This window comes from Ambystoma mexicanum, chromosome 9, assembly GCF_040938575.1.
Source record: "Ambystoma mexicanum isolate Mex_15411 chromosome 9, UKY_AmexF1_1, whole genome shotgun sequence".
Taxonomy (NCBI): domain Eukaryota; kingdom Metazoa; phylum Chordata; class Amphibia; order Caudata; family Ambystomatidae; genus Ambystoma; species Ambystoma mexicanum.
Genome location: NC_090931.1, coordinates 722,125,663 through 722,150,083, shown reverse-complemented (window position 1 = coordinate 722,150,083; position 24,421 = coordinate 722,125,663). Strand labels below are relative to the sequence as shown.

Genomic DNA, 24,421 nt, shown 5'->3' with positions numbered 1-24,421 from the left:
ACAACCAGGTAGACTACTCTGTGCTAGCTAGTCCATATAAAATTGCATATATGAGCCAGCGTCAAAATTAGACAGAATTGTGAAGATTAGCATAGCTTTATATCTAGACAGAACTGTAAAACTAGCTTGCATCATCTCTAGACAGAATTGTGAATTTCAGCTTGCGTCACATCAAGACATAATAGTGATTGTCAGCTTGCACCACAATTAAAAAGGATTGTAAAGATTAGATTGTGTCGTATTTTGAGAGAATTGTGAAGATTAGCATGTGCCACATGTAGACAGAATTGTGAAAATTAGCATTGAGTCACATCTAGAGAGAACTGTAATACTAGCTTGTGTCACATCTAACCAGAATTGTGAAGATTAACATTGTGTCACATCTAGACAGAATTGTGAAGATTAGCCTCTGTGACATCTCGATAGAATTGTGAAGATTAGCCTGCGTCACATCTAGAGAGAATTGTGAATGTCAGCTTGCCCAACACCTAGACAGTATTGTAAAGATTAGCTTGCGTCACACTTAGACATAATTGTGAATGTCAGCTTGCACCACACCTAGACAGGATTGTAAAGATTAGCTTGTGTCACATCTAGACAGATTTTTGAAGTCAGCTTGCATCACATCTAGATAGAACTGTAAAGAGTAGCATTGTGCCACATCTAGACAGGATTGTGAAGATTAGCATGCCTCACTTCTAAATAGCAATGCCACTAACCAACCGCACTAAACAATCTCACTCCTCTGCATACACATCTCAAACTCTAACTAAACACAACCATACCTCTAATGCAATACAAACAGCACACACTTCACCACACTGCAACAACAAAATATACTACACATAGCCTCACGCAACAGCACACGACGGCTCCCAACTGAAAAGCACCCCTAAACTCAGCAAACAGTACAAACCGAACTGAAGCTGCTAAGAGCACATCACTGCTCTGTTACCTTTCTCCCGCTCAATCCTCCTAACCTTCCTACCCTCTTCCCTTTTCAGATCCACCATATGGTCTGGGGACCACTCCGGTGGTGGTGGTACACGGTACAAATACCTTTGACATTAACATTAACATTTGTAGTTTTTATCTCAAGCTGCGAAAAGGCAAACACCTTGTTTCTAAACTTGAGATAAAAACACATTAGTACCATGGTACTACAAAGGCTTTCAAGCTTGTGAATAGCAAGGTAGTCAAGGGGGGATGAAGTACAACATGGAAGGTGGTTCTAAGGCGGGGATCCTATGATGATGAGTGCTTAACTTTGGAACTATGATCTGTGATTCAAGGGATGGGGAAAATGTTGCCAGCATGTATAATTGAATAAACACCGAATCGAGGGCAATCGTTGGGAATGGTGATTGATGGGCGCCATTGGGATGAGCTTAACATTAAAAGAAAAACATATTGCTGGAGACTACTTTGCATAAAATGCAAAACTGCACAACATAAACAATCAGAGCTGGGGTCAGCAGTGTTTGTTCTCAGTGCAATGAAATATGAGCGGACTGGGAGCCCGCTTATTGAAAGTTCCAGAAATCTGGTATAGCTTAGAGGAACTATAAGTCTAAAGATCTCATACAAACGTTGGAGGAAAGTGAGACCTCTGTGTGACTCAAGGAGACAGGGTTTAGTTTAGAAATTATTAGTATGAAAGTGTGAAAAGATTTGTGTTTGAAACCAAAATAATGTGGTTTCTGGGTGGAAAAAAAGATGGAACAGACAATGATACAATGGGTTGTTTAAAGACTAATATTGAAGTACGTAGAAACGTGAACTCAATTAATGTAGTCACTGTCAAAGAACTGAGAGTGAAACGGGCAGTGAAATGTGATCGCTTTTCTTAAGGCCAATGAGGAGGCAGAGTGCAGCAGTCTACACTTCCCTGCGCCTCCAGGTAAGGAAAGAAGGAAGGCAAAGTTAGACACGTTTGACATAGTAAGAAACTATGGCATTCATAAAAGTGACTTTGTGATGGTACATGAGTTTATTCAGGACTTGTTAAGGGTACCACATTCATGTGGGTTTCCAAGACTTTCATAGTCAATGATCTATAGTTTAGTGGCACTATTTGTCTCACACACTAGGCTGGCGCCTCTGGACATGCAGTCAACGAGAGTGCAGTTGGTGACACTGCTGATTACTTATTTATTTAAAATGTATAAAGCGCAAACTAAGTCCCGAAAGCGTCTACGTGCTCGCCTAACGTAGAATGAGAATCTTGTCCCTGTGCTAAACACGCTTCACATTACTTTGCAGCTTCAAACGTGATGCTCACCGTGTCCAGCTATTCCCTCGAACCTCGGAGAAGCAGAACCTGCAAGGAGACAAAAGGAACATCATTAGCAGCAGCATCTTACCTGCAGTCTTCATATTTAAACACTCGCAGCTACTGAGAACATCTTCCTCGAATCTGCACGCCTCCCGGACAGATTGACCTGAAAGAGGAAGATAGAGGCGACATTAAAGAAAGCAGTAGAGACATTTACAAATTACAAACTGCTCAAAAGACTTACCTGGCTGGTCGCCTCTCGGCTGACACCACTCCGGACATTCCACTCACGCTAAAGAACACTGCGACCTACAAGGAAGGAAAACACAGGTTAGCAAAGGCAAGACTTTGCAGCGCTGCGCATAACGCTTACTTACCGCATCATAGCTCTCTTAATGCGCCATCATTTACCAGCGGGGCTCAACCAAGCCAGTTCGCCGCGCTGAAGCTCCGAATACCTAACGGAGAAAAAAGAGACATTTTAAACAATCAAAGGCATGCAGGATAACAACAAAACTAAAGGACAGCAGTAAGACCTACCTGATAATATCAAATGGGCCGGCGTCAGTGAAGTAACTGGACCGCACTCACCCATGAAAGACAACGCGCCCCTGCAAAGAAGGCAGGACAGAGAGCACACCTAATTCTACCACAAGCTGAGGAGAGGGCGCCAGAGGGACTGAAATCATACGGGGGTGGAGGGAGGATACTTACCCATGTCGGTCAGTCTTGAAGGCAGTCCTCCTGTATTTACAAGAACAATAGAAGATGTTCTTGTGACAATATTAGAGCACGTTCTTCATTCAATGCAATTTTATGTTTTTATTTTTTATTTAAATGCTCTATTTCATACATCAAACAGAGCATAACTGAAAGATATTATGAGTGGCATGTTTAGGTAAAATATGCAAGATAAGATAGGCAGTGTTACATTCAACTACATTGATAGGTGCCACTCACTATGTTAGTCCAACAACTTAGTACCTTTTTTCTTAAATTTTGCTGGCACAGTAGACAAATAAGCCATCAGGGAATTGATTAATCAGTTGGGTTTTTCAAATATTTTATGAAGGGCTCTCAGATCTTTTCTAGCATGTCTTAAAAAAAAAAAAAAAAATCTGTAACTTATTCTTGTAAGCTGTGCAGGCTCCCCCATTTCTGTTTGCATTTGGGACTTATCTTTCCAGTGTCATCGTGTAATTATGTCTGCTTTGGTGCATGGCAAACAATATTTATGTTTGCTGCCGACCTTCCATTTATCCTCGAGCTCCCATTGTAAGGTTATGAGGCGCTGTTCTCTTTTTCTGCGCATTACAATATATGATTTTAGCACTCTGCACTATTCCGATAAATACTGGAATCAACTTTAGTTGATTGTTTCTGCTCCTGTGCGTACCCCCGCCTGCCCAGGCCCCCATCATCCGGTCTCTAGGAGCTATGATTATGTGCCTGCTACCTTCTAGTACATGCCACCTACCGTTATTCTGGCAGCAAAATACTGAAATTTGCACTATTGCCCCGCCTCTCTTTCCAGACCAAGGAAACACATATGTCTGCAATTATGAAATCATCACCCGTGACCCACTGAACGTTTCTACAAGGTATGTGCCCCCTTCTTAAGCCAATCAATAAAACCCTCATTGCACATACCTTCTAAACTTGCACTACCAGTTGCCATGTTCTGCACATCTCCCTTGGTTCCATGTGTTAATATCACCGCAAAAATATCGCCATACAAAAATATCGCCATACAAGAATATTGCCATATTATTGCGGCAATATTAAGCCATGGAACCTGCAGGGGACACCCCTGCGACCCCCATAATTTTTAAAAGGGAGCAGGGGACACGCCCGCAACCCCTGGTCCCATTTACCCCATAAATTATCTCCACCAATAATATCGCCTATGGCCTTACCCCACGAACATATATATGGCGATATTATTGGTGGGGATAATATTACCTGATAACTCTCCCTTTAGATTGTTGAAACTCCAAATAGAGCTTGCAACTAGAAGTCTATTGACAAATGCTGCCGGTAACGTCTCTGAATGCCACTGCACTCAACACCACTTTGGCGGGTGAGTTTGCAGCCACCTATCCCCCTCATACTTAATTGGAAATGGGTTCTCTGAAGTACCTTGATCAGGCCTTTTGACCATTTTTAATCAGTCCTTCTTTTTCTTACCTTACCCGGGCACCCTTTGGTCCGGAAAAAGGCAATCTACCCATTTTTCCGAAAAGCTCTATGTAAGCACTGCTATACCGTATCTGCTTGAAGTGGTCCTCCGCTTCTCCACCGTCGGCCATGGTTATTTGATCACAGCTTCCTAGCCTTAGATCATTGATTTAGGCTGCTATTACTTAGTTATTGCACCTAACTAACTGTTCTGAACAACTAAACCTCTTGCCAATCCTAAATACTGGGAATTTGGGGACACTCTCTCCTCTTCTGTGCACATAATGATGTCAATAGAATTTACTGCCATGATGAAAAGCTTGAAACTAAAGAAACAGATGTAAATACATTGATATGTATGTCTGTCTTTCTAATTAATGTAAAATAACCTACGAAGACAACTGATCAAGAGTGAAATAAACCACTGTTCTTCACAAACCCAGCTCTTAGTGTCCTATCGATTTACTCAGACGCTTTACAATGAAAGACTGTACAAATACATGTTTCCACTAGGTACAACCCTTGTTGTATTTTCCATTAACTACAGCTTCACTGTGTTTATCTAAGCTGAGGCAATGCAAGGGGTTGTTAAGAATTGCCATATCTGTCATAACGTTCACTTCTGTATTCACAGTGAAGGAGATGTGCTCTTGAATGCCTTTCCATAATTCTTTTTTTTATATTATACTAACATAAGGGTTAGTTTCGCATTTGGCTCTCCAAATCATCAACATTTGTCATTTTTGCACGGACCAATGGAGTGTATTTTTCATGGAGACCATTACAATCAGGAATGGCTTCTCGGTTGCACATAGATAGTTGGAATTTAATTACTCATTTTGTAGACGTCATTGAGGACATTTCCTAGTGGCATCCAGGATAGTCTCATTGAGTTCCATGTCACAATTTTCTTTAGATATGTTAAAGCACTGACGATTGTCCTGGATGATACAACTACTTAGTCTAAATGCCTTAACTGAAGGGTCTTCAGATGCCAACAGTAAAGTTTTCACTTACAGGAATTCAATTTTGGTTCTAAACGTTTTACCAAAATTAGATAATTCCTAAGTTAGGACCGTAGCTTGTCGTACTGTCATATTAACCTGAAACTGTAAGTATAGCTTTATGTAAAGCATTGCCAGAAATAATTTAGACTAAAGGACTTGGCAGTATCCCGGCACTAAAACCGCCGGGATACCATCAACGCAAAAAGCATTACCGCTACTCGGTCCGGTGCAATTTGCACTGGATCACGAGTAGCGGTACGGCGGTAAATACACATTTGGTCCATTGGATTCAATGTGTTTTTTTGTGCTATTAGCGCTGGTGCAATTAGTGCTGTGCTAATAGCACCAAAAATGGGCGGAATGTGGAGATGTTTACCTCCAGCAAAAAGCTGGAGGTAAAACTCCAAACATTCCGACCAACCCATGATGAGGCCCTAAGGGCCTCAACAGGGCCTTGGCGATATCCCGGAGGTAATATCACTGGGATACTGCCAACACAAATAGCATTACGACTACTCGGTCGTGCGCTATTAGTGCTGGATCACGAGTAGCGGTGCAGCAGTAAGTTCACAGTCCCCATTGGGTCCAATTTTTTTGCCACTATTAGCGCTAGCCTCGCTAATAGTTACAAAAACGGATGGAATGTGGAGATTTTTACCTCCAGCAAAAAGCTGGAGGAAAGACTCCAAACATTCCACCCAACTCGTGATTGGGTCAGCCTTTAAATGTGGCAGTAATAGCATTACCAAAGCATTTAAGGGCTGCCGCCCAACTCCTGGTGAGGCCCTAAGACGTTTATCACTGGTGGATACTTGTACTTCATTAAAATCACTTTTCTGTAACATTTCTTTCTGGGCTGTACCATATAGGTGGTAGTGGTAGCAGATCAATCTTTATTGTTGGAGTTGATTAAACTAATATATGATTTGTTTATTTGCCCGCAAGTCAATCAGCACCCTATGCTTTAACCCGTACCTGCCTAACTATTCTGACTTGCAATCCAGATTAAAAAAAACCTTTGTAGATCATCAACCACATGACCATAGAACTATTGAGAAGGTTTAGGCAAGGCCTTCCGGCAAGGTATTCCCACTGCCCACCTTAAATAAACGGTGTCATCATGGGAACAGTAGTGCATGTTCTCTATCAATGTCGAAAAATGACTTATAACAATAGTGCTTTTAGTTCACCACGGCTCTTTCTAGGTACTTCACAATCTCTCACCCTCAGACGAGGGCATAGGGTTTCCACACCCATGACAAGATCCTATGTCTACGAACAGTCCTTTGTTCGATCCGTCCTGTGCCATTGTGGTGCACTGGCCTTAGTCCAACAGCTTTGTCGCAGTCACCTCTGAGAGTGAAAGGGCTCATAGATGACCGGTTTGGCGCATTTGCGCAGTTCAGTCTATATCGAACACTAATTGCATAAGCCTGCAGGGGATAAGTTTATAGCATAAAAGAAAAATAATGTATTTATTTTTATTTATTTGCATTTATAACACGCACAGCGGCCCTGGGGCATTGTGGTGCGGTTACAGAATATTTACTTAGGCACAACATACTTAGGTACATTCTTGGGTACAGTATTACATAATTTCAACTTAAACATTATGGGGGTTACATACTTTCAAGGAATGAACAGGAGCACAAATTACTTGAACAACTTAGTTTTCAATGCTTTTCTGAAGGTCATGAGGGAGGGTTCCTTTCTTAGGTTAAGAGGTACTAAGTTCCATGCTATAGGTGCTAGAACTTCGAAGCGGGACCCCCCAGCTTTGACTCTCTTGAACACAGGAACTGTGAGTTGGTGTGAATATATGTCACAAACAGGTCTGTGGTATTGAGCTTGGTTTATACTATCTGCTAGGTAGGTGGGAGCAGATTGAGACAGACATCTGTGTGTGATGGTGAGCTTTTTGATAAACACTATGGACGAGGTGTGGACCAAAATCATAGTTGAAAGAAGATTGAACAGATTTTTAGGAAAATATTTCTGAAAAGGAAAAAAAAAGCCACCACTCCTCGAGCTGTCCCTTAGATTTATTTGTTTATTTATTTGGTCCAAGGACTGCATTGTACAACAGGATGGGCATTTGGTTCCTTATTTGTCCCAGGTTTTTCATTTTCTTCTGCGGCTGGAAGAGTCTGGAAACATGTTCTGGTCATGTTTCCAAATAACTCGGTTGTGGTAAGGGGTTTGCTTATTTAGACTTTTTCCATTCCAACCCACTTTTGTGTCTCATCATCTAGGGTTTCAAGTAGATGTTGCATTTGATGGAGCAGGAATACCTGCTGATATGTTCACCGTGGCAAACCAGAAAAAGGAATCCGACTCATGGATGACATATTGAATGGTGTTTATTAAAATAAAACATGAAAACGCCTATCTGTCCATACTGCTAAGAGGGATTTACCTACTTACTACACTAAGGGTGCTCGTACATCAGAATCAAAGTAGTCCTTAGTCCAAACTGATGCACTATTTGGCCCTACCACTATAGAAAAACAAAACAAAATACACCAGACCACTAAGCACTCAAAGCAAGCTTGCAAGGCCACTATTCAATGGGTCTCTCCTTAGGAGATAGTTTGTGGTGTAAAAACAGGATGTCCATGATTAAATCGGATTTTATCGCGAGTGAACTAAGCGAGGATGACATTTTTGCATGATAACATTTTCATATGCCTTTATCCCCTCCATCCACCACCACTTTACCCCTTATAATTACCCCTAGATACCCCCACTTACTTGCATTCGCCTCTCCGTGTCTTTTTTCCTGCAACATCAGTTTCATCTCCCAATTATGCATGGAAACTGATGCTGCAGGATCCCTTAATCTCTTTTTTTATGATCATTTTTGTCCCCCGGCTTTCCATGTGAGGAATGGAAATCGGGGGACATCCCCACCACTCCCGAAATCCCATAATGTTGACGAAGGGGAATGGAGGACACCCTTGCAACCCCAGCTCTGCTTATTCGACATTTTAGTTTTTCGAATATCTTTCCTGTGCCAAATTCAGCATTTTCTCCAATTCAGCTTTTTTTAACAATGCTTTCCATGGGCTCTGTAAAATCAGATCAGAAAAAAAAATGGTTCCAGCTTTTCCTTTAAGCTCTTCATAAGTATTTGCAAGCCTTTTTGTGTAAATTAAATGGTTCACATTCCGTACTTACAGGTATTGTTTCCCATTTCCATGTCCACCACTTTAGCCACTTTGTTCTCCTTGGTTTGCTATCTTGAGAGCAATGGTCGAATCTTACCCGTTTCCCTACCTCAGTATCGTTTCCCAAATGTCTCTTATTTCTCTAAGACTGTCGAGGTGCCTTTGGCTTCCTAGTTTCCTAGTGTTCAACTTGTTTCAATGTGTCATGCCAATCTTCGATACTCGTGTTCCAAGTGCTGCCTTAAAAGCTCCTGTGGGCTCCTGTGGGCTCCTGTGTCAGTTGCTTTCTCTTTTGTCAATTCAAACGCCTCTCTCCGCCCTGGGCAACCCTGGTACCTTCATTGCCTTTGGGTGTGCTCCAGAGGGTTGGTATCCAGTAGAGATATTGCTGCTCGTCCCTCTCCTAGGCGTCGCTGGTTCGTGAGCATCTGCTCTTCTTCGGTTCAACCCTGCATTCTCGATGGTTCTCGCATTCCAAACAGAGGATTTGTTCCTCCTCTCGGTCCTGGTATCGGCGTACATTCTCTGGTCCCTGACCTACCACGGCTGCACGATGGTCATGCCACAGGTAAGATGGTCTATCCATTTTCATCTCTTCCTCGCTGTATTGCCTCTCCCTGTTCCGGCCTTCCGCATCTCTGCTTCTTCCTGGTCTCTCTGCACAATACTGTTGGCTCTGCGGTGCAGCGCTGCTCTTTCCGTCAAGGATGTTTGCATGTCAGAGACTCACCCCTGCATAGGATTCTCTCTCCTTCCCTCAAGGTTCCTTGTTCCTTTGTTTTCACCACCGTCTTTCAAAGGGGTGTGTTGCTCCTCTTTGGTTGTTGAGTTCAAGTAGAAACCAGCATTACCTGAAGTCACAGAGATATAAGCAATGTCACTATTCATTGGATATAAGACAGAAGTAACATCAGTCTTTTATCTAGCTATATATATGTATATATAAAAGTGAAAATGTGTTTGTTTGTGGTGGGATTTGTGGTGAAGTGTTGTTCGTTATACAATTCCACAACGTTTCACCAATCTGCACAAGATTTTGCACAGTTACCTGTTAGGACCCACTGGACATTACTGGCTACATGACATTTGGACACCCCACTCCTTTCTCCGGATTTTAGCAAAAGTCAACATTTGTTTGTGGGTTTGTGGATTGGCGAAGCCTTGTTCCTTATACAATTCCACACCCTTTCAACAATCTGCACCAAATGTTGCACAGTTACCTGTTTGGATCCTCCAGACATTACTGCCTACATGACCTTTGGACACCCCACACCGTTCCCCGGATTTCAGCACACATCAACATTTGTTTGTAGGTTTGCGGCTTGGTGAAGTGGTGCTCCTTATACAATTCCACACTGTTTCACCAATCTGCACCAAATGTTGTGCAGTCACCTGTTAGGACACTTCAGACATTACTAGATTCATGGCATTTGGGCACCCACCGTGTTCCCTTTATTTCAGCACAAGTCAAAATGTGTTTGTGGGTTTTTGGCTTGGCAAGGTATTGTTGCTTATATAATTCCACACTGTTTCACCAGTCTGCACCAAATTTTGCATAGTTACCTGTTCGGACCCTCTGGACATTACTGGCTACATGACATTTGGACACCCCATCCCTTTCCCGGATTTCAGCACAAATCACAATGTGTTATTGGGTTTGTGGCTTGGTGAAGTGTTGCTCCTTATGCAATTCCACACAGTTTCACTAATCTGCACCACATTGTGCACAGTTACCTGTTTGGGCATGACTATATACAATCTGGACACCCACCTCTTTCCCCAGATTTCAGCACCTTCACCAATTACCTTTCCTTCTAACTCCACAGGACTCCAGGAGCTTTGTCCTCAGGTACCCTGGAATGGCTGCAAGATGAGCTATGCACACATGGATTACGTAATGAGATCATCAAAGTGATATGCTTTTCCTACAAGCTCCCTCCTTGCTTAGACTACCGATTTAAGTTAAGTACATAAAAAAACAATATGAGAAAAATGTTGAGCTCTGTATATCCCTTTGGCCGAACAGTAGGAAGAACATCACCATGGATGTCAGAAGCACAGAGAGGGAATGGCAGATGAACCAAAAATATGTTTTTATACATCTATTGTTCATTTTTCTCTCTCTCTTTCTTTCTTATATTTTAACGAGTATAATTAACATTGAAAAGGAGACTAGGGGGAGAAAAGTGACTAATACCACTGACATATCAACAAGTAGTAGGGAAAATGTGACCAGACTCAAAAAGGATGTTTCAATGCAAAAAAGTATATATACCAATATTGCAGGAGAAGAACATTGAGATAACAACAATGTATGGCATGACGCAAAGAACAATATTGCAGGAGATGAACATTGAGATAACAACAATGTATGGATGACACAATGAGGAAAATAGGAAGAACGCAGTATATTGACTCATGCCATGTGTGTGCCCTCGTTTTGCATGCAGTTGTCACCCCCAGATCATTCTTACCCCAGGAAGTGTCACCTTCAGATTAACAGTGCTTGGAACACCTGGTTCTCTGTAAGGTACAATAGCAGTTCCAGGGACACAGTACAGGTAATATTTGAAAGAGTTGAAGAGTTGACAAAGCAGGATGTAAAGGGAAGAAGGGACAAGAACATATAAGATGGATGAACAGGTCACAGATGAAAATAGAAAGAGCAACCACAACAAATAGGTGAAGGGGCAGGTTGTGTTTACAGCTGAAGGGCTGTTGGGATACAGAAAAAGTAATATAACATACGAACAAATGTAAAAACCTCTGGAACTGTCATGTTAAAAGTTTGACAAGTTTGCAACATCATAATCAACCTGTAAAGGCACATAAACTCACTTCTCCCAGGAGGTAGAGTACGCCTTAAGCAAAGTACCCACCCAATACAGGTTTTCTCATGAACAGAAAGCCTTTTCATATTGTATCTACTCCCTGGTATGCAGGCCACCACACATGCCACATAGCTTCAACTAGTGCAATGGGATGTGGTCCAGCTCACACACCAATGTCACTGAGCATGGCCTCAATACTTTCCAAGAGGAGCTCAGGTTGTTTAGAATCACACTACAAAACAAGTTTGTACTTGATCTCCTCACAGCCATCGAAGGAGGAGTCTGTAAGAAGATAGGGGCAACATGTTGCACATACGTTTGTCCAAACAGATAGCAAATGGTTCATTAAGCATTGCAATCAAAATACTCTATAACTTGAGAACCAGAATGCAAAAAGAAGGAGGAATTGCCAGAGAGAAAAAGACTGTGTAGCAGAAATATTCAACTGGATGTCCAGTTGGTTAACAGGAAGGTGTAAAATGTTCCTCCCTGTCCTTGTCATTTTATTTTAATATACATCATCAATCAGACAAGAGTAACCTGTTGTGTGTCCCGTGAAAATAATAGAAGAATTCTTATCATGAAAACAGGTAATGCCACTTCTCATTGCACCCTGACAGACAAATGGGATGACAATAAAAAAAAACAAAAAAAATGCTAAGGATAGAACACCCAATTGTTCCACCAGGAAAACTTTGGTCACCACCGCCAGATTCAGAAAATTAACTTGAATGATATGCAGAGCCCAAATCAGATGGAGATTACAGTTTTCTAGGATTTAACCTTTGGGATTACCAAAAGGGGGATGACATTTGAGAAATGTCAGCAAAATATGGGACCGCAAATATGTGTATGATTTGGCAAGGGAGCAAGAATTGAAGGATAAAGAGTTAATGGAAGAGGTTGTTATAGGAGCAATGAAAGGGGGGAATGTTGGGAAGCATTTTCATGACCCCAAACATGAGAGAAAATACAAATAAAGGAAATCCCTATAAAATGAACTATAGGCCTAATAAAATGACAGTGACCTAAGTTACAGGTACACCATTCGTACTCTATGTGAGTAGCAAGGGCAAGAAATTGTCACGACCCTCACCCAAAACCCCCTCTGGCAAACTCATTGGCCAGGTGGAGTCAGGACTCGGGCATCTAGAGCCAGGCATCCTCTTCAAAAGCCCTCATGGGACCAGTCCTGGCGCCTGTAGCGCAAGGCTCATACACCATGAAAAACAATGTGCTTGGGAACTACTTTGTTGTATTGTCAGCCAACGTGGAGGCATCCACATAGCTTGGTTCGTAAGAACCAAGCTATGCGGTCTAGTGTTTTGGGTGTGGTAGCCTAGGGACTACTTTAGCTGGACTATTTTGTTGGGGCAATTTAAACCACACCCGAGCAAGACAACACGCTTCACATTACTTTGCAGCTTCAAACGTGATGCTCACCGTGTCCAGCTATTCCCTCGAACCTCGGAGAAGCAGAACCTGCAAGGAGACAAAAGGAACATCATTAGCAGCAGCATCTTACCTGCAGTCTTCATATTTAAACACTCGCTGCTACTGAGAACATCTTCCTCGAATCTGCACGCCTCCCGGACAGATTGACCTGAAAGAGGAAGATAGAGGCGACATTAAAGAAAGCAGTAGAGACATTTACAAATTAAGAACTGCTCAAAAGACTTACCTGGCTGGTCGGCTGACACCACTCCGGACATTCCACTCACACTAAAGAACACTGCGACCTACAAGGAAGGAAAACACAGGTTGGCAAAGGCAAGACTTCGCAGCGCTGCGCATAACGCTTACTTACCGCATCATAGCTCTCTTAATGCGCCATCATTTACCAGCGGGGCTCAACCAAGCCAGTTCGCCGCGCTGAAGCTACGAATACCTAACGGAGAAAAAAGAGACATTTTAAACAATCAAAGGCATGCGGGATAGCAACAAAACTAAAGAACAGCAATAAGACCTACCTGAACAATATCAAACTGGCCGGCGTCAGTGAAGTAACTGGACCGCACTCACCCATGAAAGACAACGCGCCCCTGCAAAGAAGGCAGGACAGAGAGCACACCTAATTCTACCACAAGCTGAGGAGAGGGCGCCAGAGGGACTGAAATCATACGGGGGTGGAGGGAGGATACTTACCCTAGTCGGTCAGTCTTGAACGCAGTCCTCCTGTATTTTCAGGCAGAACCTTCCCCGCAGACCACATCAGGGCAAAGCTGAGAAGCATACCAGCGAGTAACCCGGCTGGGTGGCGTCCCTGTGGATACCAGGTGAGCGTAACAGAAATACATTTCTGTGAGAATTCCATTTAGAAATGTAGGCAGCAACATATAGTAAAAATTCACATAGAAAGCATAGCCCATGTGAGATAATGCAGCAGGCAAATATCGTGCAGCAGTGCAGTAGTTTTGAACACAGATGTGTACGCAGAGTAGGGTGTAAAGCACACGAGAATTAGTGGAAAAGCTTTTTTTAGTAATGCCACAGGTAGCAGCTACAAAGACACAAGGTAAATATGTTTTGCTGTCTATTAATTGCCTAACATTTAGACTAAGCCTTATTGCAAAAGCAGTTTTCTCGGCCATTTAGAATTATTAGGCCACAGAAACACATTGTTTTTTTCTCATCGTCAAATACACTCAAACTCATGCCAAGTTTGGAAGATGGCAGAATGTAAAGCCATGCTGGGATTGGTCAGGACGGAGAGCCATAGCTGATTCTCAGGCTTTGACTCGGAAGCAATGATAAAATTAAATGTTTAGGCAGGCAAGGAACACAGTTTGGTTGGAACAGAGTAATGCTGAATTAGGGTAAAAGCAAAGAGATCTTCTTGTGAACAACACTGCCCCTTGCAGAAAATGGTCACTTAGAACACAACTCCAACCAGGTAGTTAGAAACCTGATTAGCAAATAAAAAATGCAAACAAGAAACATGACTGCAGAAGGTAGCGTGCACGTGGGCAAGGAAAGATTATTAGAACAATGACTTATAAAGAGATGTGGGAGAAAATAACTCATGCCCAACCCCCCAATTCATTGTTGCACAGGAAATCCAAGGCAGACTAAGAACACACACATATTAAAGAACCTATTCCCTGAACAAGCAGTGCTGTGTAGTGTTCAGCATGAGTTTATGGATTCCCATAAGAAGCAGGAAGAAGATGAAACATTTGTCCAATAAAAAGTCACAAATTAAACTGCTATTTGAGCAGTTATAAGGGTGAGAACCATCAGGGGATGCCAACAATTCTGATTGCATGGGGAAATGATTAGGTATTACTGTCTTAAATGGAACGCTGTCTGCACCTATCTGAGATTGTTCAAGAATAAGGGGTGAAGCACACCATGAGACCCTGGAACCAAAGGAAAAGGGGTTCACATTAAACATTTGTATCATCAGAGACATTTGTATCATCAGAGGTAACCAATGAGAACCGTGAGAATGTATCTAAATTGGACATTAGGTCAGGGATAAGGGGAGGATACAAATCTGGTCACAAGAGGAAGGTTTAAGTCAATAGGGCACACTAATGTATATACGTATATATGGGATTTAAATTGTCATCATCATAAAAAAAATGATTTGGTCGTCGGGCCATCGAAGTATAGCTTATAACAATACTATCCTTAGTAAACATTGTAGGGGAGCAACTGTATATATCTGCATGTGATCCCGCCCCCTTACCTCCTGTGTATTGGAGACATGAGATTGTGTTGTGTCTAACACCAACCACAATACCAATAATGCAGTGAGTGTTTGTAAAAAGATACCCAATGAGACAACACTACTGAATGTACACTCAACGTGATGATAACCTACAGGAGGAGAAACCCATAGGATTATGAAAAGAAGCTAACAAATGAATTAATGATGTCATAAAGAAGTGTGCATGATGTCTCAAGATAAAGAAGTATGACAAGATTTAAGTCCTAGAGGACAAACGATAACTCAAGAGGTTAAATGAACTATCGACATAGACAAGAAGAAACCTAGAAGATGTTGAAGAAAACGGAAGTTCAATACATGCACAGATGCTGAAATGCAAGATAGATTAAGTCATGGTAGAAGCTAGAGATAAGTAGTGAATAGAATGCAGGCCAAGTCGACATTGTACAGAAGCTTGACATTGGTATCATGAATTTAGTAAGCCAGAACCCATACAGTGGGAATGGAAAACTGTGTTGCAGCAAGAATAATAGGCTCATGGAGCTGCATGGCGAGGCTGTCTGGCCTCGATTCAAGACTGAAGCATCCAAGGTAAGCTATCTATTCTGGAAAGGAGCCAGCATGCAGAAGATGAATCTTTCCTTGTTATGGTGCAAAGAAAGAACACCAAGGATACCTAGTTTTAATTCATTTAGAGAATTTAAAAACATACAAAAGGGACCAGACCGTGGTATCCTGTCACATGAGCCAAGGATGGAAATAGAGTTAAAACTTGGAGTCCCAGACAGGATAGTGAGTGCCCTCACTCTCGTACATTCCCGAAGATGAGAATTCTCTACAAGGCAAAGTACAAAGACAATTTCATGACAGAACGATGGGCGATGAGAGATTCTGGGCTAATTGGGTAGTGGGGATAGTTTCATGCATCTCCTTTCATCTGGGTCTGGGCATACATGCTGCTAAATGAACTGAATGTTCCAGACATGGCACTAGCATGTCAACCATGTATTAGTCCATATAACTAAGGACCTTATAGTTTGAAGACCATTGAGAAATTGTGTAACTAATGTTTTTCCTGAGATGACATGTTTTTTATAAGTGGTGCACTTGATAACGAACAGCCAATAACAATCCTAGCTCCAATAGAAAAGTATACTTAGATGTCTCCCTTAACCAATCCCAACCCTTGATAGGTTTTTCACTATTCCCACCTAGTATGACATCACTCTGACATATTTTTCATAGAAAAAACATATTTTGTGTAGAGATAATTGAGCATACATCCATTGATATTCGTTGTAACCTCCCTGTTTTAGGTAATTGTTAACAAAACAGTACTTTGCTATCTCCCTGAGTTGGTTCCGATATTTGGACTTGTTCCTAAGGGCCATATTCACAACATAATACAGCATATCAAGAGATCAAAGGAAAATATAAAGACAAGAATATAAGAAAAACAATATTAGGGAACCCACTGATTGGGTAATCCCTTATTTTACAGTTGCAGCCCAAATCTAAAAATCGCAGACACCCTTGACCAGCCACATTTGACCCCACTGTGCCTCAACCCCAGAGGAGTCAAATTTGCACCCAGTCAGGGTAGCGGTTAGTGGGGTAGTTCCTTGTATGTCAACAAATAACGGGTGACGGTGCAGTTTAATTGATATCCCACTCTTGGCTGTTCAACCCCTCACTCACTTCTTCCCAGGCACAGTTTGCCACTCTCCAATCCCAAAGTTCCAGTTTTACAGTGCCATAGGGGTTTTTTCCCTCACTGGGAACTCTGCAACAGCCCATCATGGCTTCAGTGGACCCAAAGCAACCTCTGACAGTACATAACCAGTGCAGACATTTGTTTGAAAGAGCATCCCTTGGTTCTTGCTTTTTCGCTGCTAATTTGGGTACCCTATGGAGACATACTTTAATACTTCACGGCCCCCTTGATCACAGCACTTAGACATACCGCATCTATGCTGTGGACTATGTGCTCTAATTTCCTCCATGCTGGGACATTGAATTTCCATAGTACTTGAGTCACAGCCTGCCTGTAATGTAGACGTTGCCTTAAGTTTGAGTCCCTTGCTAAGCTCCCTGGTCTTTACAGTAGGTTCACTCAGGGCATTAACCAGATAAGGACTCACAAGGTCCACAATGTTGTGGGCAGTGTTCTCTTCAGGAGTTAGCAGACTCAAAATATCTTGATCACTAGAGCATTCCATGGGTACAATATTTAACTCCATGGTGGTAAGTGAAGCAATGGGAAACTCCCTTAGCAGGCCCCCTCCTCTCTGGCCCTGGGCCTCTATCACGACTAGTAGGATCTTTCTGATAACTTCCAACTCAGCAAGCATTTGATTACAGATACACCCCTGAGCTCTTCGAACATCCTCAGCAGGTAAGTTGATAATGGTGTCAGTGCCATGATTAATTGTGTGGGGTTTGGGTAACCTGAATGGTGTCAAGCAGAGAAAGGAAGTAGCCACTGAGTGCATGATCCACAGGTTTTCACTCCAGGCACTACAGGAGAAGCTAGAGGGGGGTTTGTCTTCAGATGCATCACAGGTCACTGTGACCGCTGGGGCCAAAGAACATGAAACAGCGGTGGGCACGAGGTGGGCTAAATAGGAACCAAGAGCTATCAGAGAGTCAGGGGCCAGACCAGTGGGCTTAGTTGTAAGCTTTGGTGGTGGTGGGTTACAATTAGAGAGGGCGGCCCGGGAAACATTATCCATCGCTGGTATTAGCAGCTTTGCCATCCCAAGATTTTTCAGATCACAGACGGGTGCAGGGTGGACACGGTAGATACCAAATTTGAATCTGGGTGTCACGGTGCCGGCAGGTGCCAACTGTGGTTGGGGCAGAGGAATCATCCACACTGGCATTCACACCAGCAAGGCAAATGGCTTTATTGTTGGCAATATCCATGCACACAGATTTCCCTCCACTGAATGACATACTTCCATTAGTGACTAAGTCTTCCCAGTTTATAACTGTGCAACCTGCTCCAAGGGGCATGGCAGGAAAGCCACCCATGCTGCTGGGAGTCACGTCTCGGTGACCGTCTTCTGGTGCAATTCGTACTCCTCCCAGAGGCTCTTGGCTTTACCACAGGAATTGGTGGATCTCTTCTGTCAAGAGAGTGAGCCTCCTCTAGAGAGTTTCTGGGATTGTTGTCATATGCCCCAGTACCCCCCAGGGACAAAGTCAGTGGTGACATCACACTTCCTGCGATGGCTCATTGAGTGAGCCGCTCGTTGCCGCTGCCTCCTCACAACTAGCATCTTACGCTGGGACTTATCTTGTATGACGGACTGAGGAGTAAGCTCCGAGCAAAAGAGGAGCGGCGGAAAAGGGCAGGGACTCCATGAGCGAGCCCTAAGGTTACCCCAAGGTTGACAAGGTGCCAATTAACTGAGCCGACAGTCACCCACCACAGTATTCTGAAAACGTCTCCAACACAGTTCCAGCTTGCTTTCTCCTTACTCTCACCTTTGCTCTTCAGGGTTTTCAGGGAAGGTCCTTTCTGGGTTACAGGCTGGCTTGACATATGTCCCCCCTCTGTGCCAAACACCTGTGGCACCAAACACTGTGCACTTGCCCTGCCGCGGGCTTCACCGTCACGGGGGCTTTGCCGGAAAGATATGTCCAGGGGGGCCTGTCCAAACACAAAGCAGGAACAAGCAGGTGTTTCTGTCCCTCAGAACAGCAGCAAACACCACACCCTTACCCCACCGTGGGCTTCACCACTGCCGGGGCTTTGCCGGAAGTATATATCCAGGGGGTTGTGGCTGAACAGAAAGCAGGAACCAGCAGGTGTTTCTGTTCCTCAGAACACCAAACACTGCACCCTTGCCCCGGCGTGGGCTTCTCTGCTGCAGGGGCTTTGCCAGAAGGATATGTCCAGGGGGGCGTGGCCAAAATGAAAGTAGGTACACACAGCTGTTATTGTCCCTCAGAATGGCACCAGACATTGCCCTGCTGCGATTTAATTTGTGAACTATGCAGGCAAATTGACTTTGCAATGTATAAGAAGTGACACAGCATGCAAGGAGCTTGATCAGCGAGATTTACACAATTTCTCAGAGATTAGCCCAAAAAGCAGAAAAGAGAGAGGAGGAAGCACTAACCTCACCATTGTGTCTATCTACATAGAAAACATGAGCAGGAAAAAGAAAAAAGAGGAGGGGAGAAGGAAGGGGCCATTAATGGCCTCAGATATAGGTCAACGCCACTCACCACGCAATAGGAACACTCAGATGAGTGCAGGGACCCAGATAAAGAGCATGACAGGAGGCAGGAAAAACTTCACCGCTCAAGCTCAAACAAGTGCTATTAGCTGAAATCAGTCCCACACATTAAAGCCATGAGGAAGAAACATTGAACTCACAAGGGGTTGCAGGTATACAAGTTTTAACAAGATCCACCAAGAGAGGAGGGTACTGGAGGGGCACGAGGGAAGTGTTGGTACCGTCCTTAGCCACTCAGGGAGGTTTGGAATACTCAGCCCCAAAAAGAATCCTATGTAAACATCTAGAAATTAAGTAAAAATGAGAAGAAAAAAAACGTACACAGCATGGAAAACAGTGGAAGGCAAGCATCCCCTGAAGGAGACAGGGCCACACAGGAAGTAAACGTTTCCTTCCATCTATAGGTCTTTTCTTTGGATGCCCCTTAGTTTGACATTTCCAAACGTATAACTATTCAATCAGTAGTGACCAACATTGTAAACAGCTTGCTCCAGACGTTTTATATAACACCCAAGTATTTGTTGCGCCTTGAAACACTTGTGTATAGGCGCTTTATTAATGCCATATTATATCATATCATATCAAGTAAATTTGACCAAACAAACCCATATCATTAGCACAAGACTTTACTAGAGCATGGATTTCATTTCTACAGGTGAAAACGGGATCAAGGCACCCAACTTGGAGGGTGGCGAGAAGGAGGGCAGAGATTGGCTCTGGTACAAAGGCCTTTTCACTTGGGAAAATCCCATTGAAAAGCGATTTGTAAATCCGGCATTAGATCTCTAGGAATAGCAGGAATACAGAAAGGAGATGCAAATAGCACAGAAGGAAGATCTTTGCACTTAGTAAGTTATTGTTAAGGCACAACACTCCACAATTGAAGCGGTCTGTCTATCCATTGATTCCTTAATATTGTATGTATCTCATATACTTTTAACAAAACAAAATCATAAAATTATGTTTTTCAAGACTGAAAGTTTAATGAGAACATTAAAACACAATATGTTTAATTTTGTTTCAATATAAAACATTACAAATGTATCATAAATACCAAATTACAAAAGAAGAGAAGAAAATTACAATACATTAACTTCAATAAACAGAATAAACAAAAAACTAAGCTAAACTATACAAAAACATAAAAGAAAACTAATCTAACTGTCATACATTTCATATCAAAAACTAAAAACAAAACATTTTTCATATTCAATCATTATCATAATCATAATCCAGTAATACTTGATCAACCGCACCTATATACCAGAATGACAGCACCCTAGGGCTGATACTACTTTCTTAGATCATATTAGGGATGCACCAATCTTGTCACCCTTTAACTCTCTATGTCAGGTAGTACCGCTTCAAGAAAATGTACAACAGCTACCTTTACCGCCAACATTGGACTTGAGAAGATTAATTTCCACATATCATTAGAATCCAGCAGGCTTTGAGACAGTTAGATTTTTAAAAAGCATTGAGCGTCTTGCAGTTAACATATGACAATCAACAATAAGATGTTGTAAAGTCTCTTTTTGCAAAATATCTAAACAATCCGACAATAATTCTGATTTGGCAATATTTGATGTCTCTTGAACAATACCGCCCTAGTGTACCATAAATTAAATCAAAATCTCATATATTGCCTGCGGATATGTGGGGAAGGACATTTTATCAAATAGTCAGCCATGGATCTCAATCTCTTATGCCCAAAACAACTGATATCAAAATCTTTATAAGTGTTACAATTCGATTGATTGCAGATCCAGTCGTATTGAAAGATTTTAATCTTTTCCCGCCCTGGATTCGCTATCATCATCTCTACAGTTACGAAAGCATCTGCTAAGGCAACAAATATATATTTACACCAACCATTTGAATTTGACCAAACAAGCACATATAATTAGCGCAGGACTTTACTAGAGTGTGGATTTCATTTCTACAGGTGAAAACGGGATCAAGGCACCCAACTTGGAGGGTGGCGAGAAGGAGGGAAGAGGTTGTCTCTGGTACAAAGGCCTTTTCTCATGGGAAAACCCCAATGAAAAGCGATTTGTAAATCCGGCATTAAATCACTAGGAACAGCAGGATTACGCAAAGGAGATGCAAATAGCACAGAAGGAAGATCTTCTTTGCACTTAGTAAGTTATTGTTAAGTCACAGCACCCTAAAATTGTAGCGCTCTGTCTATCTACTGATTCATGAATATTGTATGTATCTCATTAACTTTTAACAAAACAAAATCATAAAATTATGTTTATGAGAACATAAAAACACAATATTACTTTCAGACAAAGAATGTTGCAATTTTGTATAGGCACAACATTTCCTTTGACCTGCACTTATAATGATGAATTATAAAAATACATTAAACCTGGATATAATAGGCAAACCAAGATGTAGGGCCCCATTTCAAAAAGTACCCGTAGAAGGGAGTACCTTATGAAGACACTCGGTAGAGTGAGGTCAGTGACATCAAGAATATGGATTGGAGGGAGTAGGGTAGAAATCATTGACACAAGAGTATTTGGAACTACGGGTCACTGGAGTCAAAAAGCATTGGGAAAGATTCAGGTAAGCCAGGGGGTTTGGAGTCAGAAGAGTGTGACACAAACTTCTTTCTCTAACTGTCCACTCATTGCTGCCACCTTTCAGGTGCAATTATGATAACACAGGGGAGATTTGTATTGCCACGTGACGTGAATTTACTTATACAGTATCTGTGTTGTATCTTATTTGTTTCTCATTAAAATATCGGTGTAGCAAAAGCTACCTATTTTCAGCTGTCAACTCGCAGTCAATTGAGAGTAAAATAGAGTGAATGAGGAAGAGAGTTGTAGATGGAGGATTGTGTGGTGAGTAAGTAAATAGCAGTTTAAAAAAATTACCAATGATAGATGTTATTTATATACATGCTATTGTATGTTAAATCCATGATAAGGGTAAAACTCCACTGAAGAGAAAGGATTATACATATTTTCTTGGTAAGCACGTGGACGGTTATTGGACATTACATTTCAGAGTCAATTTGGCAAATTCATGATAGTCTTTATCCCGTACACGTACTCACACTAAACTGTATTAGGCAGCTTGTCGACAGAATTTGGGTTAGGGTTTCTTGTCATATATAATCTGTATTGTCTTCTTCAAGGCTCCTTTAACTTCCTTGTTGCGTAGAGTGTAGATGATAGGGTTCATCACAGGTGTTATCACAGTATAGGCCACTGTGACAATTGTATCAGTGTCCTGTGTATCGTTGGACTGGGGTTTCATGTAGATGTACAGGGCTGCGCCATAGAACAGAAACACAACCATGATATGAGAGCCACACGTGGAGAAGGCCTTGTACCGCCCTTTGGCAAAGCTGATTTGTAGGATGCTAATAATGATTTGGACGTAAGAGATCAGGATTAAGGAAATGGGGATCATGAGTATAAGGATGCCCACCACAAATATGATAATGCCAATAAGCGAAACATCAACACAAGCTAATCTCAATACCGCCGGGACTTCACATTCAAAGTGGTTAATCTGATTATGCCTATACAAGGGTACCTGCAGGGTAAAGGCCACATGGTAAATTGAAAGAATAAATCCACATATCCATGTCCCTGTAGCTAGCCTGAGACAAACGTGTTTGTTCATGATGGTCATATATCTCAATGGATAACAAATTGCAATGTATCTGTCATACGCCATGATTGCAAGAAGTATGCACTCTGTTTCGCCCATAGAAATGGACAAGTACATCTGTGCCACACAACCTGCAAATTATATGGTTTTTCTGTCTGACGACAAGTTTTCCAACATTTTGGGAACAGTCATGGTGGAGTAACACAGGTCGAGGAAGGATAGGTTGCTGAGGAAAAAGTGCATGGGTGTGTGGAGGTGAGGTACCACTTTGATGGCTGTGAGGATGAGGGTGTTCCCAACAATGGTGGAGATGTAGATTATAAGAAACACCACAAACAGAATAATTTGTATCTGGATCTCTGGAGAGTCCCAGCAGGATACATTCTGTCACAAAAGTATGGTTCTGACTTTCCATTCAAACCTACTGTTTTATCTAGAAGAAGGAAAATCAAACAATATATATTTTTGTAAATTTGAATCCTCATACATTTTGATTTCAGTAAGCCATCTCATGGCAGAAATATATTTCTCTATCAAGTACAGCTATGTTAGTACACATTTTAAAACTCTTCTCCACTGTAACTTTACATTTCAAGATGAGTAGCGATTTTGTCATTTTGCAATTGTCTTCTACAGAGAGCAAACTGCTCATGAATTCCCATGTCAAATGGTTGACTAAACAAGTATTTTTTACTTGTGAATGTTGGTGTGTGCTACATCTTTACATTTATATTACACATATGGGTACAAGACAGTAATGACCTCATCCTCTTTTAGGTACATGTATAATTCCAAAAAGCATTCAACAGTAATGACATTCAACAGCACTACATTTCACAAAATAACTGCAAGTATTTAAGTTCTACAAAATGAAGAACACAAATTAAAAATGTACTTGCTATACCTTGTGTATCACATGTATATAAAGCGGTCTCTATTCACCTTTCTCACAGTTCTTTCCCTCTCTGTCTCACTGTACATCTTTGCCTTTTTGTATGTGAGAGAGATGTGTATTGCAATGTGTACTCTTGATTGAGCCACTCCAGTTGTTGCTGACTGTTGCACGACGAGAGGAAAAAACACAGATATGTTATAAGAGGAGAAGGGAAGTGAGTGCGTGGTTTTGTTTTGTTGCAATGGATGCTAATAAAAGGCTCTTTTAAAAAACTTGGTGTTAATTTCTCTCCAAAAATAACAAACAAAATAAGACATTATTCAGATAAAGAATAGATACTACTTTACACCAGATTGGCTCTATCCTATTGTAAGAGTGGCATGTAGACCAGGGGCCAGATAATCACAACTTTGCCATTGTGCAAATTGAGCCAGAACAGAGCATAATTACCAGGCAAGGATATCCTTGCACTGGCTGTCAGTCCAGCACTGCATTTCCCACACGATCCTCTCTCT

The 24,421-nt window shown here is 42.0% G+C and overlaps 1 pseudogene; it reads right to left on the bottom strand.

Annotated features, from left to right (window-relative positions):
- Positions 1-15,727: 15,727 nt before the first annotated feature.
- On the bottom strand, positions 15,728-23,426 carry LOC138487399 (olfactory receptor 2K2-like; annotated as a pseudogene).
- Between the last annotated feature and the right edge of the window lie 995 nt (positions 23,427-24,421).